This window comes from Sinocyclocheilus rhinocerous, unplaced genomic scaffold, assembly GCF_001515625.1.
Source record: "Sinocyclocheilus rhinocerous isolate Xijiao unplaced genomic scaffold, SAMN03320098_v1.1 scaffold411, whole genome shotgun sequence".
Taxonomy (NCBI): Eukaryota; Metazoa; Chordata; class Actinopteri; order Cypriniformes; family Cyprinidae; genus Sinocyclocheilus; species Sinocyclocheilus rhinocerous.
In genome coordinates, this window is record NW_015640493.1 from 488,444 (window position 1) to 506,587 (window position 18,144).

General features: G+C 36.1%; 1 protein-coding gene and 1 long non-coding RNA gene across 2 annotated transcripts in view; one reads left to right on the plus strand and one right to left on the minus strand.

Moving 5' to 3' along the window:
* LOC107753271 (heparan sulfate glucosamine 3-O-sulfotransferase 3A1-like) overlaps positions 1-18,144 on the minus strand; it is a 33,070-nt gene that overhangs the window by 1,931 nt on the left and 12,995 nt on the right. The window lies entirely within an intron of this gene.
* LOC107753285 (uncharacterized) lies at positions 567-16,292 on the plus strand. The gene is made up of 3 exons (XR_001641451.1): positions 567-576; positions 12,799-12,805; positions 16,218-16,292. It is a non-coding gene; the product is annotated as an uncharacterized LOC107753285 (long non-coding RNA).

An 18,144-nucleotide genomic window follows, 5' to 3' on the forward strand; every position in this document is an offset into this window, starting at 1 on the left:
CAGCGACTTTCCAGCATGTTGCAGCGAGTGTTTATGTGCTGTGCAGCTGGGCCGTTTCGCTCAAGTGAACACCACAGGTTGCTGATTGAGTCGTGTTTGCAGCACTCCCACAGACAGAAGTTGTTTCTGGAGCACAAATTAAACTGGTGATGTAACACACAGCAAAACTTTTGCATACTAATTACTTGTTTAAGTGACTTTCAGTATGCTTTTAACAGGATCAGCCCCCCAAAAGTAACACGGGGTAAAGTGTCTTGCTCATGCAACAACGCTGATAGTTCAAGGAACACTTGGTTTGAACTTGCAGCGGTCATCAGCCAGGAGTTTTAACCATCAGACACTGTTTTTTTTTTTGAGAATTAATTTTAGTTTACATTAAAATTGCATTACATTTTTTGCATGTTAATGTTAATGAAGCATATATATATTTAATTAAAGTTATGTGGTATATGTATTTCTTTACTGTTGACTTTTTATTTTACTTTATTTTTGTCTCTAGCTCAACAGTACCTATATGTTTCTGTTTCATTCTTTCGTTATATAGAAAACACCTAAGGGGCTGCTCACACAGAACACGTCTTTGTGTCGAAAAATGCAAGACACAGCGCTCAGGAATGTTTTTTAAAAAAGCACAGCACAGAACGCGAGGGTCTCAAGACATTTTTCAGACGTGATGCAATAACGGAAATAACAGTGCCTCCTCCACCATGCTGGCGTCAAGTAAAACAGTTGCCATGCCAACTTGCTACTCTAAACAAAAGCTTGCAATGCTTGATCCGCCTCCGGGGTCTTCTGATTGGTCCACTGCTTTGGAACTTAAATTGATGGGTGTCGCTGCGTGTAAAAGTTAAAATTCTTTTAACTTGACACGGCGTCTCAAAAACGTGGCACTCATGTGTGAGATGCTGCAAAAGACGCGAGCTGCTAAGACTGCTAACCTTCTCCTTACATGTGTTCCAAGCAAGAAAGAAATTCATCCAGGTTAATAAATGATGACAAAATATTCCTTTTAGGGTGCACTAACCCGTTAAATATGAGTACAAAAAGACAGGAATCTTCTTTTGGGATGAGACCGTTTGAAACAGACCAGCAGTCAGGATAAATCTTCTTTCTGTCACAGCACAAGGCCATTTCTCAGACATTAGAGCCCGTAGAGAGTTTAAAAGTTAAACAAACTCTTGTGTGCTTGTAAGTCTCAAATGATATCAGAGAGAGAGAGGGAAAAGGGAGATCTGGGAAGACAGAGTGAAAGAGAAAAGAGAACATATGAGAGACAGCTTTCACAGCTTTACCATTCTCTGAGGGACAGTATAAAAGGGAGGGTGCTAGTGAAAGAATATTTTCCTCCATTCTCTGGCAAGGGAAAGTGAGGCTTTCGCTAACAGATGGTTATTGGCGGCGCAAATGATGTAACACTTGAAGTAGCTTTGCCTCCGAGCACAAATGATTTACAGTCCTTTCAGAGCAATGTTTGATGTCTTCTTCAGACATTAGAGCCCGTAGAGAGTTTAAAAGTTAAACTCTTGTGTGCTTGTAAGTCTCAAATGATATCAGCGAGAGAGAGGGAAAAGGGAGATCTGGGAAGACAGAGTGAAAGAGAAAAGAGAACATATGAGAGACAGCTTTCACAGCTTTACCATTCTCTGAGGGACAGTATAAAAGGGAGGGTGCTAGTGAAAGAATATTTTCCTCCATTCTCTGGCAAGGGAAAGTGAGGCTTTCGCTAACAGATGGTTATTGGCGGCGCAAATGATGTAACACTTGAAGTAGCTTTCCCTCCGAGCACAAATGATTTACAGTCCTTTCAGAGCAATGTTTGATGTCTTCTTCACGCTGTAAGAATATGACTCCCTGTACACACATTCAGTCATTTAATACAGGCAGAAAGCCTCAGCCATTAAACACATCCGGTTCATTTCAGGGTCCAACACGTAGTGATCCAACTGAAGAATATCGGCCAAATGCTTTTTCATTTTCAGACAACATACTTTAAAGCGACAGAAAATTATGTTATCATTTACTTTAAACCTGCATAAGTTTCTACTGCGAAACACGACAACAAATTTCGAATGTCATTTTCAGTGCTGTTGCAATTAAAAACAATGCAGAAAGGCATACTTCCTAAGAGAAGTAGTGATATTTGATTCATTATTTAATTGTTTGAGTCAAACAAACTGATTTTTTTTTTTTTTAGTTTAGAACACAGACTCAATTATCCAGTCAAATTACCTTTTTATTGGAGGGGATCTGCGACAGGGTTATTATAGTTTACTAAAATGAAAACAAACAAACAAAAAAATCTAATTTAATTTTGTTTAACTTGGTGTACTAAAATAGCTCAAACTTAAACTGAAATAAAATTAATATAAATAATATAGACATAAAAAACCTTCTAAAAATGACAAAAAATCCCCCAAACAAATTACTAAAGATTTAACTAAAATTAAAATGGAAAATATAAAAATAAAATTTGATTTAAAATATGAATAAAAACTATAAAAGCATCACAATGATACTAAAATATAACTGAATATTGTGCTCCACAGAAAAAAAAGACAAGAAAGTCATACCAGATTGGATTGAATGAGGGTGAGTAAATTTTTCTTTTTTTTAGTGAACTATCACTTTAAGCAAAGCAAATGATGTGTATATTGGATCCCGATGTGAAATTCATGCCCAAAATCAAGATAATTAAAAAACAACATTTTCATAATCATATATTAAAGGCTGCGTGAAAAATGTAGACCGAAATAGCTTAAAAAATCTCTTGAAAAGGCACTATGGCAGATTACACAGATTCATTCATCCTTTACTTAAAGCATTCTGCTCCATTTGTGTTTAATGCTAATGAACTACTGCCAAGCTTCTCTCTTCATATCAGACCATATTTACGTCTTCCTGCTGTAGCACAAGTGTGGCGTAGAGGGACAGACAGGGGGGCACGGCGAGTCAAACGGGCAGTAATCACAAAAAAGCAAGAGGGTACAGGGGCCACACCGCCGTAGATTCATGTCTCCCTGTAGAGAGGTAAAACACCCATAAATATCTCCCACCACTCCATGCTGGCAACCAGAGCAGATAATTGTCATCTAATTGGCTCAATATTTCTAGCCTTTGGCCAGACAGTCTCTTTCTCTCATTCTTTCTCTTTTTCTCACCGCTGAACTCCACTGGAGGTCAAAAGAGTGTGTCTGTGGTTTACAACGACAGTCACAGTCTGTGCAGTCTGTGTGTTTTGAAATAACATGAATTAACTACAACTGTCTGCATTTGTGACCCCGTCAGCCGGTACTTTATGTAGCTGCGATGGTTCATCTGTCCTGAAGTGGTGTGGAGGTTGCAGCATCTGACGGTTATGTGAGAGCTAATCACTGCTGATGGACAGCAGAGCAGGTGAGTGCTGTTGTTTCCACTCTTGAGATCACTCAACCATCAAGAAGGCTCTGGCTGTTGAGAAAGGCCACAGCAAAGCTGTTATTACGTGTGATGTGTGTTTGTGTGTGAGCTTTTGTTATTTGTCATCTGCGCAGTTTAGTGCCAGAGTAGATTGTCTTTTATCATCTATTGTAGTGTTTCTCACCTCACTTTTCAACAAATATCTTGTCGTACACGTATGTGTATGTGCATGTTGCTGTGAAAACAAACTGTTGAAGCAATACAGATTGTATTAGAGTGACAGAAGTCATTGTGTCATTACCATTACACAGCTCTCTGGAATACTTGATTCTGATTGGTCAATCACAGCATTCTGCAGTCAAATATTTGCATATAATGACTGCTAAATGACTTAATTGACCATTATCTCCTACATAGCCATACTAGATTCTACAGTCATTTCACATGCTAAAATAATTGTAATTAAATCAATAAATCATATCAACCTATTTGCTAAGTAGCTTTCTAATATTTGAAATAATTTACATGTTTCTGTTTATTATTGTAAGAGTGATACAAGACCACTTCGCATCAGGGTCCATGTCACTATTATTTAAAATATATTAATAATATAAAATATTTATTTTGAAATAATATTACATTTTTAATTTTTTAACAAATTAAAATTAGGTTTCATTTAACAAATGATTTAACAAATTAAAGTTAAGCAGTATTGAAAAATACTAAAGTAAATAATAAAATGCATAAGTAATAATAAATCATAAAATATTTTATAATTAATAATAATCATACAATGTTTACACTATATCAAAAATTTAAAAAGCATATTTTGTTTTACTTTTTAAATTTAGTTTACATAAATATATATTATTTAAATATATACATTCAATTTGAAATTATAATAAATAAATGATGAAGAATAACATAGAACATGGCCGTTCAAAAATAAGGTAATTCAATCTGAGTTTAGGAACGTGCGAAATTAACAAAAAGCACTGGAATTCAAACTCTAGGATTTATAGCTGCAGGCTATGCAGGAAAATCTGCTAAATTTAAGGTTTACTATATTTCATTTCATAAAGCGAATAAACTGGACAAAACTGCAGGGACATATTTCTCATGGAGACTAAATATGGGAGATGAAATTTTAAACAAATAGTTCATTTCATGACATATTCAAAAATGTACACACACACACATATTTTCACTGGTACCTTATGGTATTAATTCAGTCAGTGATTTAAACTCCTGACATAATCCAATAAAATCTAATTTAGGCATTCAAGCAAAGTTTCCAGACCTGACACACACACACACACACACACACACTCACACTCACACTCACACTCACACTCACACTCACACTCACACACTCACACTCACTCACTCACTGTACTTTATTCAAACCACAGTCAAACTGGGCCAGTGCAGGGGAAAATGTACGCTGATAGAAATGTTTTTCACTGTGAGCCGCTCCACTTTCACTATAACAGGAATGATGGGGAAGCCGGAAATTCACTTAGTATATCTACAAAAAAAATATTATGTTGAATGTTATTTATTCAACCCTATTTCGAACAAATAAATCTTTCGACAGCAAGTGTGGTAGGCTGTTATTGTGGTGTGTTGCAGGTGTTTTTTCCATTTCTTTTTTTTTCCCTTTCTATTGCAACTGCCTTTGTGCAATTTAGTAAAACATTTTATAGAGTTAGCTTTACAGTCTGTTCTTATAAATATATCAGCAACATTTTAAGTACAGCACAGCTTCCTCTGTCGAGCTCTCAGTCTGTCTCTCTGTGCCTCGAGTAACTCCCAAGTTTATTGTGTAAGAGGAAAAATAAGCAGTATCTCTGTGGCAACCTTCTTGTGAATAATTCACCCTCTCTAACTGTAGAATAAAGATGGGCTGGAATGAAAGACAGAGAGAAAACACACTCTGTGCCATCAGAGGATGAACATGCTTTTACATTCCACCAGTTAAAATCCACACACACGCACAGATATGCAGAACCTCGTCTTCCCCTTTTTATGGCCTTCCGTTACGAGATGGGAAACTTTAATGTTGCATTTGCTTTGAGGGAAAACCCTGACCGCTCCTCTGATCCTCTTGGCAGCTAAACTGGGCTGTGGATTGAAAAGTGAGTGCTTGAAATGAGCTGAGTGTGGCTGAAGACATGTGTGGATTTATAGTCCTGATCCCCCACCCCGCTGCCATCGCAGAAACAGACGGGTTACTAGAGAAGCAGTTCACGCATTAGTGTGAGTGTGTGCCACTGTAGAACTGTCGAGTGCGTGTGTGTGTGTAGGGTTATGTTCGGGATAGCATTCTAACATACTGCTCTTATTATCGCTGTAGTATATAGTATGTATACTCTGTACAGTATGCATGGAATAGCCTACATTTTCCAAAATGAGCAGCATACAGCACTGTTTGGAATACGGTATGCCACAATTCAATGCACTTCACTTGTCCTTCCATTTAAAAAATAATCAAAGAAATTACAGCTGTGATTTTTAACATATCTTTTTTTATTCATTTTGATTAAGATTTAAGATATTTTTGCACAGAATTTAATCAGAGATGCAAAATATATAATGAAATAATAATAATAATATCTTAATACAAGGTTTAATTAAAATTTTTAATACAGTAATAATAATTTTGTGGCAAAACTATAGTTGCTTTTATTCTTTTTAATTCTATTTAGCCTTAAAAAAAGATTGTTTAACAAATAAAATTTTGGCAGCTATCATAAAAGAAAAAAAAAATGTACACACACATGCAACGATAATGTGTGTGTTTGTATATATATATATGTATAAACTTTGAAACAATTTTCACAAACAACTACAAAGAAATGACAAGAATCACATTTTAAAATTTTCAAAAAAAATTAAGTAGAAAGACTAATGCCTGCTGTTTTAAAGTGCTTAAGCGAACTGAGTATTGCAATGAATTCTATACCCCTGGTCAATATGCCAAATGAGATGCAAAATGAATCTCTGCATACGTGTATCCAAGTGTGGCTGTAGTGGTGATTGGGTATGTGCATACCTCTCTGTGTGTGTGTGTGTGTGTGTGTTGTAGGCTGATGCTAAGGGCTTTATTGTACGTTTGAAACTACACTTTAACATGGCATCTGCATTACTTTTTAATGTCTTTCTGACCCACTTGTTTCTGAGTTGCAGTGAGTCACAGACACCACGTACAGCGACAAGATTACTCTTAAAGATGTTAAGGCCTGTTTCTCTCTCTCTCTCTTTTCATTTTTCAGCAAGTCTTATCTTTTTCTCCTTGTCTTACACATACTTTGTCTTCTTTTTCAGCAAGAGCTTGAGTGAAAAGACACCTAAACTGAATGCCAAGCTCATTTTTGAGGCATTGTATTACCTGGAGGTCAGCTCAAGTGTACCACTTTGGTTCTTCCAGCATCTACGTGTAGAAACGTGATTGGAACAGCTATTTTAGTAAACCTATATCTGTGAGGTACATGTCAAGTGATTGGTCAAGTGAAATCATTTAATTTAATCTCAGTTTCACTTGCAGGACACCATATGTTTATTAAGAGTCAGCACTGAGAAGTTTATGGGGAAAAAAATGGCTGTGTGTTCGATTGCTGAGCTGTGTAGAGATTAGTTAGCTTTAAACGGCCTATTCTTTAGTATATCCTCTTCCATTTAAGCCCTCCGTTAAGAGTCTATGACTTTGTGCCAGGTTCATTCTTTCTGCCAGGTGTGGATACGATCCCGCAGGAGGTAGCTGGAGACGATTAGACGTCTGTTACTCCAGGCCTATTAAAAATCCCTCAATAAGAACCACATAAGGAAAAGAATAACAAAGAAACTTGACCTCTGCAAAACAACAATCACTCCATCAGCAGCAATGGGCTGCTTGATTTCACAGTACTTACTAAAGTTATATATTAGATCTTTAACTCCTTAACTTTATTAATGAGGTCCAGGTGTGTGTGTGTGTGTGTGTATATATATATATATATATATATATATATAGACATTTATTTTAAGATATTTCTTTTTTTATAAATCAATATCAAATCCAGGTGGAACAATTACAAAAGTTTCTTTGCTTTTGCTCAACAAGTGAATTGTTACCAACAAAAACCAAATAAATGTTAGCGGAGGACTGCATGTCAGAAGTTGTTTTGTTGTTAAAGTTATTAATTTCATATTATTCTTAAAGGGAAATAAATGTGTTAATGCGTTAACTATGGTATCTATAGACTATGTATATATATATATATATATATATATATATATACACACATACATAGAGAGTGAAAATATTAATTGTTATAGCTATATCTAAATATAATTACAGAACAAATATCTTAAAGTAGAAATGTCTTTGTTTTTGCTCAGTGACTTGGACTCAGACTGATCTGGTAGTTCCCGACATTTAAGGTCCCTGGATTATTTTGCTGGAGCAGAATATCTTGGACTGAAAGGTCAGTTCTATGTTGTACTAGATTTGCTGTAATATGTCGACCTCTGGAAAAATCTATAAAGATTGTCTGTTCAGGCTCAAAACAGAAGGCCTTAGGTTCACTGCTTCGATTGAGTGATTGTTTTGTACATGCAGCTCAATAACTGTTCACCAGAACTTGTGCACTGTAATCGGCACAACAGTTATTCTACGTAGTTCCAAATAGGGTCGTTATAGGTTTGGATTCAGTTTTTATTTTATTTTTAGTTTGCCCTTTCAGTGTTGTGTAGTTTTGGTTTAAACTCTAGAACTTATAGTTTTGGCTGTTTTAGTGTTTTATAGTTTAATTTGTATTTCAGTATTAGATTTTCAGTGTTTTATAGTTTTAGTTTTTATTTTAGTTTTACTGCTTACTGTTTAATGAAAAGCATTTATAAATTATCTTGTGGCATTTTTTATGTTTAACGAAGGCGAGGCGAACCTTTGTTCTTCATCAAAAACTAACAATAATTTTTGGCCACTTTTAATTTTTAGTTACTTTTTGGATTCATAATAATTGTAACTTTTTTCCTAGTTATATTACTTTTTATTTGAATTTTTAATGTTTTTGTTTAGTTTTTGTTAATATTAGCACTGGTTCCAAACAGTCTTGTGGTATTTTCATGTTTAATGAAGGCAAGTTACAATTCTTTATCAAAAGCTAACATCAATTTTTAGCCAGTTTAAATTTTTAGTTAAAATTAATTTTATTTTAATTCAATCTTCCACATTTATGTTAGCTTTTATTTGAATTTTAATGCTTTAATTTAGTTTTTATTAACAAATTAGCATTGGTTCCAAACAATGACTGAGAACATAGAGAAGGTTTTGAAATGACAGAGTTACATACATACTATACATACTATAGAATATGAACTGTTTTATTGTGAATGGTGTGCTGTTGTCAGGACTAAAATTTGATTTGATTAGCAAAAATATATTCACAAATGTCCACATGCATGCTGCTTCTTATTCTACCCTTGCACTAAAACCATGCTGAACAGGGTGCGAACTACGGGGGAGCTAGGGGGAGCTCGGCTCCCCTTAATAAGACATGGGCTCCCCTGAAAACGGGATTTGTGAAATTTTGGGGGGTCTCAAAAAATATTGACAATGTGTTATTTTGACGTGCAATTTCAGTTTTGTGTAATGTGATCATCGTGGATTATTATGTGTAAAATTGCAAAAATATCATTCATCCATGCATGACGGCGATTTAAACCTAATTAACTTCAATAAAGATAACTATACATGCTATTCTTGTCATGAGCATCAAGGTGGGGGGGCGCTGCGGTGCAAATTCCACTCATGTTTAGTACATGTTAACCCAAAGATTCGTAGAAAAAATATAAACGCTGGACTCTGTGGTCGATTCTGTGTTAAGGTAAGGCATGTTATTCGCAATTATGTGTTGTGGCTGGGTTGTTATAGGTCTGCGTGACTCTCGATGTCTTAGGCCTAATTGAACGGAGGAATTATGGTATTCCTCTGTAGCCTGACGACGAGTAACTTTAACCGTTATTCATGTGAACTCAAAGACAGCCTGATGCTTTGTTTATAGACTATTTGTGGGTGGCTGTTTGTTGTTTCACCTATCAATTCGTGTCGATAAAGTATAATAGGGTAAACCCTGTATAGTGATTTATCCTATATAGTGCTTGCATTATGTATTTGTAATTAATTGTAAGTCCCCTTTTGAGCCATGCGCAAGCGCACGACTGTTCTCTATTATAACAGAGGCTCAGAGGATTCGCTCCACATGTCAGTGTTCTTCCTGTTAGTTGCAATGCTGTGGGTGAGAAACCTGCGTTGACTGCTAGTTCAAGTTGTGCTCAAGGCACTACTGTGATGTTTTGCGCTGTATTTGACCCCTTCTGTGTTCTTCAGGAGGGCTCTAATATCATTGCCAGTGGGTTTTGACCCGTTAATCTGAAGATACAGTATGCAAAGTTCCAGCTCTAAATTCTGATTCAGAAGAATGATTTGTTCATGAACATTTACATGGTTTCCTACAATTTTGGCATTTTCTTGCCCAAAGCTATTATATGGCTTCTAAAGACTTGAATGAAAAAAGTATATGATAGTTTTATGGTGCTTTTGAGTTCTTTTTGAAACTTGAAAGCTTTGGACCCCATTGTAATTGCATGGAAATTTCATTCTTTAAAGATTTTCTTTCTTTCTTATAACTTTCCTCATTTTATTTTCCACAGAAGGAAGAAAATCATATGGGTTTTTATGACACTAGGGTAAGTAAATGATGACAGAATTTTTACTTTTGGTTCAACTATTCCTTTAATATATAGTCGACAATTAGGAAAGGGTAGCCATGTAGAAAATTTGTGTCAGTGCAAAGACCATTGAAACAAAAAGCTCCTGCTTCAGAGCACCTCATTTGTATCCCGAACATCAAGAACGAAACATGCAAAAAGGTTATTTTGCCATTTCTAGTCCCCACTCTGAGAGGAGGACCAGAAGAGACGGAGCAGCGTTCTCCCAAAGAGAGAAAATCATCAGAGCCACTATAAATCAAACTGGGTGAAGATGACATGAACGCGCTGCTCTGTGCTCAAACTCTCCTCTTTTGTGTGTGGCTCTAGGCACAGGGCTATAAATTAGACATTGTGCTCTCATTGCTTGTCTAATATGGACCAGCAGTTCTGAAACCAATGCCCTGTGGCTGTGAAATCAGTGCATGAGGCTCATTCATCATGTGGATTTTTTAATCCGTCGAAATATAGAGACTGATGTCACCATTTACATCTAAGTTCACTCCCGGATCACTCGTGTTTGCTACTTCAGAGAAACAGAAGTAATAAAAGCTGTTGTAAGTATGACTTAACTAATAATGTGGGGCTACACTTGGGTGAATGCAAATAGGGCCAGCACATGGGTGCACACTCACACACCACTGATGCCGTGCAGAAGGGAAATCCCAACACAATTCCCGGCACCTGGTCCTCCCACAATATGAGATCCGGTCAAACAGCAGCTGTATGAAGGCAGCCATTGTTCTGCTCTAAAGGCTTGTGTTGAAATAAGGACAGGGACAATGACTGGTCTTAAAACTAGTGGTGTTTGCCTCTGCAAAACTTGCCAGTATGATGTTATGGTGTTGTTTGTGGGGTTTTTTTTCTTCAGTTTCTAGGTACTTACAGATGTGTTCTGCATTTGATGAAGAACTTGCTTTTGGAGTACATTCTACAAGTATTTATGTTTGTAGTAGGAGTACAGTCTGTACATATCTTCCATATTCAGATTGTCATTTATTAATACGATGACCCCCTGCGTCCATTGATGTAAAAGCATTGGATGAATCCCAGCGGAAGTCATTTTGGTATTTTTCTCCTCCTGTTTTATGAGTACTACTTATTTGATGTACTGCTTTTGCATATTAGTAGGGAAGTAGGCATATTCAGACATGGGTCTCTAGCTCTATGATATTCTGGCGCCTAACCAAAAAAATGAACAATAATAATAATAATAGTGATGTTTTCTAAAATATACATGGATACGTACTTCAAAAATTCACCAAACAAATAGTATATGCCACCCCAGCACCTTTTGATACCATTTTCAACATACTATGATTTAACATGTGCTAATTCTAACTGAACTGTCGAACTGGAGTACGAGTCAAGAGAATACTATTTCAGTTGTTCTACTTCAAAATTTCATATTTAATTCAGTGTTATTTGTCGTTTCTTTGTAATTATTTGTGATTTTTTTTTCCAATGTAACCTTTATAATATGTTCACCCAGCCCATTTTGGATAAAAAGAATACAAAAGAAACTGTTTAAACAGTCTGGAGCTGTGCAGGGTCGACCTGGTCATGGTATTTCTACAGGAGCCAGAGGTTTAATTCCTTTTTATATCAGAATACAGACATTTTGGTGTCTGCACATTTTTTTTTTACCTATTTAGACCAATAACTACAAGCTAAACAGAGGCAGAGGCCGAATAGTGCGGTTTGGGAAGGGATGAAAGTAGGAAAAAAGTAAGAAAAAAAGTGAATGCTTAGGGATGAACCATCAAGCACTTTATGGAAGAGTGAGGAGCAAAGCTGATTACACAGAGTCTGCTCTCTCTCTCTCTAAGTCCCTCTCTGGTTGTCTTAAACTTTTCTTCTCTTACTGTAAGCTATAATCCTTATTTCTTCCTCGTTTAATTTCTGCTCTTTCATGAGCCTCACTTGCATTTCACTGTCACTCTCTCTCTCCTCTCCCCGAGCTCTTTCCATGTGATTATACTTGAGTCTGTTCTGCACTCAGTCTCTGTTCCTCATCAGTTCTCTCTCTCTTTCCGTAAGACTCTTATACTTTGAGCTCTGCTAACACAAAAGACTCCCATCCTGCTCTGCCTGTCATGGTGCCAAGCTACGAGAGACATAGCAGCAGTCCGCTCACAGCTCTTCCCTGCACTGCTACATACTGCCATCATACAGACTTCTCAGCTCAGATTAGCATGTTTAAAAATGCCATTTTATCCCATGCTTCATATAAACTCATTACAGTGCTAGCAAGGCAACACTAGACTGATATTCCTTAAACATTCTGCTTATAGGGGTTTGTTTTAAACCCTTTTAACCATCTGAAAATGAATGCATCCCAAACAAAGACTTGACTTTGTAGATGCTGCAAAGGTATTTTGTAGATATTTAGATGAGCTGTCCAGTTTTCTTGTAAACTGTATACATTTCTAGAGGAATAGTTCACCTAAAAATTCGCCCTCATGCATTTTTTCAGGTTTTATTTTAAATATATATATATTTAAAATATAATAAATATTTATATAAATACATTTATTTAAATCCATATTTGTATTTCAATACATTTATTTAAGCATACACGTTTAGCATGCTAAAATTGCCTATCGTTGCGGTTGGACATCAATGAGATTGATTGGTTCATAACGTCATTAGTTCTCAAGTACATTGTAACCAAATGTCATAATGTTTAACCTGTGCCATAGGCAGTATTTGCATACTGAATCACAGTTGGTCTTCTTTGTTGCATGCATTTACATACCGAATAAGGATATATCTATTCAATCATCTGCAAAGATGGTGTCAGGTCATGTTGATTCTCACATAAAGCTCACGGAAAATGAATAATCTTATTTAATTTGATGAATTAATTTCATTAAATTTAAACCTAAGCTTACCAGAAACATTAACACCTGGCAAGCACTGGTACTTCCTTCAGAACATGCAAATAGTTACATATACTTTCTATTCCTTCTACAAGGATTTCTTGTTCTTGTTCTAGCATTTTCAGAAACAAACAACCAGCAGTGTGTGTTAGCCATCATGAGGTTGATTAGAAGTCTGTTGCTTTAAATATTTGATGGGATTTCATCTTGCTTTCCTCTTACATATTGGGCAGAACAAGTAATGCGCCCCGTAATAATGTTTTAGCACGGTAATTTATCCGAACGAGGAGTACGAAGAAAGGCAGGAGGGCTAGAAAATGGGGAAAAAGGGGTGGGTTAATGTGCCATTTACATTTTGGAGGCCTTTTTTTCCATTAGCCATTAAGTAAATAGCCCAAGGAAGAAATGGAGCTGCGTGCATCTCATTCACATCCAACTGCAGCTGAATCATGCGGTACAGGTGACCGTGACAATAAAATGAAAGAATGAAGCTATCTGCGGCAGTTGTGTTAGTGTGTAATATGCAGGTAGATTGAAAAAGAGGGGAAGAGATGAGCAGGACTATGAAGAAAGGCTTTGTGGTTTGTAATGGTGTCTGAACTGAGCAGCGGTTTGACTGGGCTCGAACCCAGATTCAACAGAACCGAAGAATATACGGTGAACCCCGATAAAAAGAAATATCTGTCCTTGGAGAATAGAAACATGTAGAAATACCTCTTCCTTTTTCCTACAGTGAAGGTAAATCCATGCCGCTGAATAGAAACGGTTCGATTGCTGATAGGAGATGTGACGGAGGGTGTTGTGAAAAGCTGTCAACTATGGTTAGGTTTCCGTATGGCACTGTTATTTAAATGAAGAGGAGAAGATGAGGAATTGATTACAGAAGGATGCTATTATAAGACTTTAACAAAAGACCTATTGAGAACTCTGCTTTTGTCTTGGAACAAAATGGAAAGATTGGTTTTTGATAGAGTGGCTGTTTGGAAAATAAGCCACTTTTGCAAATAAGAAAAACAATAGAAGAATTTAAGTTTTGAATGTTGGCGAGCTTAAGGGTCACGGAGTCTGTCCTGTTAAACAAAAGACTGGTAATTTTAAAGCAAACTGACATCTAAGTGAATGATGATGCTTCTTTCTGTGGTGTATTTATACACAATCGGAGTTATCTGTCTTATAACTAATGTGCTTATTCCAAAAAATAACTCTTATATTAGACTCTTTAAGCTTCACAATCTTCATGGCAGTGATTATAAATGAACAGTCGTCTATGTGTCACCCATAATGGCGTATGGGGGTGTTGGGGTGGGCCGTCCCGATAAGATAACTCACCTAATCAATCAGAGAGATTTTACTCTATTTTTTCATACTGATGCAATCGCTCCTCAAAATGCATTAGCATAATGGGAGAGTGCTGAAGGAAGATAATGTGTGAATTTTTGGGGAGTCGAGAGAGAGAGATTGAGTGAGGAGGCCATGCTTGAAAGACAAATGCCCCACACATACCAAAAAAACGATTAGAGATTGAAATCGATTATATCACGAGATTGCAATTATGCGAAAAGCAACACTCTGCCTGCTCTAAATGTCTCTGTGCTGTGGTTTAAAGAAGCTCCCCATCAGTATTTGTGTCAGTGTGCGAAAGTGTCTTGCACCCAAAAATTGACATTTACACATCCTCCAGATCAACACATTTCCACATATTTAAATTAGTTATGTACAACCTGGTGCAGAGTGTCATATTTGAATACATGCAATCTGATCTCACGAGAAAACCGAATTTGTAAGAATCTGTAAGGAAGCCTACAGTTTTTAGAAACAAGTGGACATGAAGGTCCCCCCCCCAAACCCGACTGTAAGCAGATCATACAAAAAGGTACAAATTCATATTGCACTTAGCCACCAATTCACCAAATGCTAAAATAGTTATGAATTGCCATGAGTGTTTTGATATATTTTGAGAACTGCCATTTAAAATGTCCACTTTTTTTGAAGCTAAGGTTTCAAATGACTTAAAGTGCATACAATCTTATGGACCATTTTTATGAGATTATTTATATATATATATTTTTTGGTGCCATTTTTGGAGATAATTGTCCCTGTTCACTTTCATTGTATGGTAAAAATAAAATTACACAAATAGTACAAATTATTTCAGTTAACAAAAGCAATTTTTAATAGTTTTAGTTGTAGTACATACTAATAATTCATAACTTATAAATTCTGTGTCATACCCAACATGTAACTTATAATCAATATCGAACTGTAACATAATGCCTAAAGGGTTTGCATATATCCATAAAAACTGCAGTGATCATAAAAAATGGTTTGGACAGCTTTGATTTTACATATGCTATATATATATATATATATATATATATATATATATATACACACACACAGTATATATCAATCATAAGAATTTCAAATGGCACATTTCCATCAAAGAATCACATCGTTAATCCTCTGTGATATTATATTTCTCCAGTCCCTGTGTAAATTAAATTAATTGCTCAGCTATGCCGTCCAAATTATTAAGAAGAATTAGATTAAAAAGTTTCCAATGATTATTGCACAATAACTGAATCTCTGATGAAAACAAATGTCGTCTCTGAGATCAGCACAGAAAAATACAGCCATCCCAGCACATATTTCACGTATCTCTCTAATGAAATACACGGCAGTATTAACAATGCATCATTTCATGTCTCACGGTTGTGTAGGCTAAGCACATTTTGAGATTTTTGAACAGTGCGTTTGGAGCAGCCTTCTTCCTTCACACACCCAGGAGAGGTTTAAATTTCTCCAGATGTTAAAAGAAATGAAGCAGGTATGAAAGATTCTGTATTACAGATTTTCTTATCTGTGCAAAACTCACCGCCACAATGATAGTGTGATGTATGTGGTTGCTAAGGTATTCTGGATGGTTTCTAGGGCGTTGCGAGGGTTTTCTGGGTAGTTGCTTACTGGGATAGATCAGAAGAACTCACGTCAAGTCTCTGGATTTGGCTCAGGTCACTTCTTCAATGTAAGTTGTAGGATATCAGACCGAATCAGACAATCTAAGATTTGGTCAAACATGGCTGAAACCTGAGGAGCCCATAATTCCACAAGAGGCCCAAGACACAGGATGTCGTAAATCAGATCCTGGCCCCAAGCCTGAACCAACTAGCAGCTTTGAGTAGCTCACAGCATTTAAACAGAAGAACACTTATTGACAATTCCAAGGAGATTGTCAATTCTGGGGCAAGTTATCAAGAATAATGGCCAAAAGAGATGCACAGCGTGACCGTCACATGGTAACCTGTAAAATCTACGTCAATTCCCTTTGAGCTAAATTGACCTGTTTCCCTTACAAAGTCTATGAATTTTTTTTTCCCGTTTTATAGCCCGCCATGTATAAATCATATATCTGATCACTTAATAATAAACATAAAAAACATTTTAATAAGCTGTATGATTTGAGGTATCATTCATGTCCATAGGTTAAAGGTTTTCTAGTGATAGTGTAAAGACCGGAAGCACCAGTAACTAGACAGCACTTCTGCATCTGCTTTTCTTTCCCCTCTGAACGCAGAAGTTATTAAGGCCCTCGTAGTCTGATCTGGCCAGACTTCAGAGCATTAATGTGTGGGATTGTTTGTGTGCTGCTTAGTGACATTAGGTGTGGTGGGAGGGCCTGAAGCCTCATTTGTGTTAATAAAATGTCTCAAAATAGTTTGTGTAATGGAATTATGGTTGTTGCGGAGACTCTGGGAGACCTCAATTAAGGTGATAAGCAAATGAAAATAAGTTTCCCACAATGGTCTGCCTGTGTACAGTAAACACCGGGAGGAAACAGGAAGTGATCTGACAGAAAGATTTTTAAAAGAGGGCATAAATCTCTGTATTACTGTACAGCACTCTTCCAAGCTGTTTTCCCAAAGGTCTCTTGCTCTGAACAAAAGGAGGATTTGAAACTTCCTCCTCAGAGATAAAATGAGGAGTAATATATACTTCCAGTAGACTATGGCTAAATATAACTTGAGGTATGTGAATTTGATAAACTAATTTGGATAAGAAAAGCCTCATGAATTGATCATTCTCAGCACTGTAGTAGAGCATGATGATTTACAGCAGCAAGTGGCTGACAGATTAATTTTTTGACTTATGATTCCTCACCTTCTTCTAAAGTAATACTTGCGTTTGTGTTTGTATTTGTATGCCACACTTCAATGCATTTCAGTGCATTAGATAACGAAATATGCAAGAAAGTGGCATCAGAAAACAAATGAATCTCAAGCTTTTCTCAGTTCTTTTTAATATTTTTTTTAGATCTATTTTTTAATTATCAATTAATTAATTAGATTTTTATATTTTTAAAAATATATTATTACATTTTATATTTATACTTTTTTCTTGAAGTGAAAGTATAAGTTAATATTTTTGTATAATAAATGACACTTGGTTTGATATGTTTTTCAAGTACTTGCTACTTTTATTGACCAGATACAGTGGAAACGTCATTCCTTAGGACAGTAGCTGAAGGGTGTGTCTCTTAAGAGGATGAAGGAATGAGAGATTTAAAGGACCTCAGAGGCATCGCAGTTCTCAGGGTGTCCTGTTTCGGGAGGATGTCATTAAAAACATTCTCTTCCTGTCTCATCTGTCCAGGCTCTTTAAATATGCTGTCACACTCACTCTCAAAAGAATGACACAGATATACTATACTAGTGCACGGTCTGAGTGTTATTAAATGTTCAAGGCTTGTAGGCGAGGTCGTGAAGAGGTCGTACAAGCTAGTGGCTTCTGTCTGATTTTTGTTTGACTCCGCTGGACGAATTTGAAATTAATTTCAATCTAATGCAGTTTGGGTCTATATGTAGTAGTTTATAACTACACTATTGTTGCCAGTGAGGTTTTTTTAAATTTAAAAAAAAAAAAAAATTAATACTTTCATTCATTAAGGACACAGAGTTTCTTGAGCACTAATTCAGCATATTAGAATGATTTCTGAAGGATTTTGTGGCAACGAAGACTGGTGTAATGGCTGCTGAAAATTCAACTTTGCCATCACAGGAATAAATTACATTTTAAAACATAATAAAATAGAAAACTGATATATCTAATTGTAATAATA